The following is a 2,095-nucleotide window of genomic DNA, read 5'->3' on the forward strand; positions in this document are numbered from 1 at the left end:
CGAATTTGGTTGACTTCAGACACAAAGACATTTCATGAACCCGTACAACTGAATAAGACTCAGTGTAACATGTTCATGGATTGGTAAGTTGTGGCGTATTATTCAAGGTGAACCTCTGTAAATGGAGCTGATGTCATAAAATAATGGCAGACGGAAGTGATATCCTAATGAGTAGAAATTGAATCGTCACTTGGAGACGCAACACCTACGTTAAAGACTTGACCACATTCACATGATGTTATGTACATTTCGTACATTCTTAACTCCACCCAAGAAATCCACCAAGAAGACTCTGTCCTTTTGTATTGTTAACCCTCTGTACTTCTCTGCAGCATGCCACTGAAGATAAAATATGCTCAGACCAAAATTCAGTTCAATACAAAATTCAAACGGTCCTATGTGATTTCTGTTTTTATTATTGCAATAACCTTTGTGAGTTTGCAAAAAAACTGTGTAACATGAAACCAGTTCAACATCTATTTTCCCGGAATTTAACGCAGTGCACATGGGAAACGTTATCCATCTGCTAAAAAATCACCTTCGGCTCTCTCTCCACATACGTCTCTTCACGTTTTAGATATTTTCAGTATGTTTGTAGATCAAGGAGTCATTATCCAGAAAAGGTTGTTTCTCAATCCACAAACACGGGTATTTTCTCATAAACTTAGCTTTGCTCAATATCACCTTCTGTCCGTACTCCTCAACACAACGACAAATTGAAGCTGCTCCATGTGAGGGTCAAAATTCAAACTTCGGCACAGCACAGCCCACTATACTGAAACAGAGATACTGTGCACTGGTCACCTTCAGCACAGGAGCAACACATTAATGCTGACCTCAACAATCCTGGTTTTACCTTAACGTTTGGGAAACCGAGTTTCTCTGATTCCATGGCTAGTAACGGGGATTATATGATCATCTTCACCAGTGGTTCTGTCCCCGAGTGAGGAAAGTGGTGTGGTACGCATTGTAAAGATGTCAATTGATGAAATATACAATTCCATCTTTTGCCTTCACGAACTCATGAGCTTTTTATTTTGGTTTGCATCTGTAGAAATCTTAAAATCTTCATCTTGAACGGACTCAATGACAGATCTCCATTGTGTCTCTGGCATCAATTTTCAAAGTGTAAACCCCCTCTGAATCCTTCCACCGCAGTCCGCTGTTTGGGAAGTGTTCCTGTTGTGGGAAATGCACTTCCCCGTGCGTCACGTGCTGCTCCCATCATGCGCTGTGGCACTACACTCATTTTCCTTCTGACACTTGCTCACTGTGTTGCTGTGATCATACAGTGACTTGGTGTCGCACGGCTCAGGAAATTGATACAGATCAAGGTTTTTGCATTGTTGAATTCAGTTGTCAGTTTAGCCATATTTTGGATTTTGAAATTGTCTGTTCTGTACACAAGTGGGTGTCAAAAACATCTGAGCGGAAATTAGGTCATCCGAATAATGACATTGGGCACTATGCACTCTCCTCCAGTCTGTTACATATTCATTTCCTCATTTTTGTTCAGATCACTGTGTGCATAGTGTGGCAGTGGGAGTGCACTTGGCCCACAACCCAGGGGTCAGACCATCATCTTGGAACCGTACTGTGTTATTTCTCATTTCACCAACACCAGGGAGAAATGTCTGCTGCTCTGCATAATTTATGCATTTCAATTATTGATAAGGTCATAGCCTACACTATGTCTGTGACGAGGTGGCCGAGAGGTTAAGGCGATGGACTGCTAATCCATTGTGCTTTGCACGCGTGGGTTCGAATCCCACTCTCGTCGCTGCTATCAATGGCTTTCAATGGTGCTGTTTTCAGATGATTGAAACTGGAAGTCCAATTGTCAGTTTGTATGTATTGACGCGATTTCAAAACCTCAACGAATAGTTGGTGCCTTTTAACTAAACTGCATTGAAATGGAGGTTGCTTTGGGATAGTCAGTGCTGAGAACGTTTTTTCGTATGAAAGACATCCAGGAAAATCAAATACTGAGAGCTGCGAAGTGCATGTCATGCAAAGGGATCTTAATGAATGTTTTGTCAGATGAAATCTGGAGGAGGTTGAGTAGAAGTAATGCATCCTGGTGAGAAGAGCACAG

The 2,095-nt window shown here is 41.8% G+C and overlaps 1 non-coding gene across 1 annotated transcript; it reads left to right on the forward strand.

Moving 5' to 3' along the window:
- The first annotated feature begins 1,698 nt into the window (after positions 1–1,698).
- On the forward strand, positions 1,699–1,780 carry trnas-gcu (transfer RNA serine (anticodon GCU)). The gene has a single exon. It is a non-coding gene; the product is annotated as a tRNA-Ser (tRNA).
- The last annotated feature ends 315 nt before the right edge of the window (positions 1,781–2,095 follow it).

The sequence above is a fragment of the Chiloscyllium punctatum genome, chromosome 21 (genome assembly GCF_047496795.1).
Source record: "Chiloscyllium punctatum isolate Juve2018m chromosome 21, sChiPun1.3, whole genome shotgun sequence".
In the NCBI taxonomy this organism is placed as follows: Eukaryota; Metazoa; Chordata; class Chondrichthyes; order Orectolobiformes; family Hemiscylliidae; genus Chiloscyllium; species Chiloscyllium punctatum.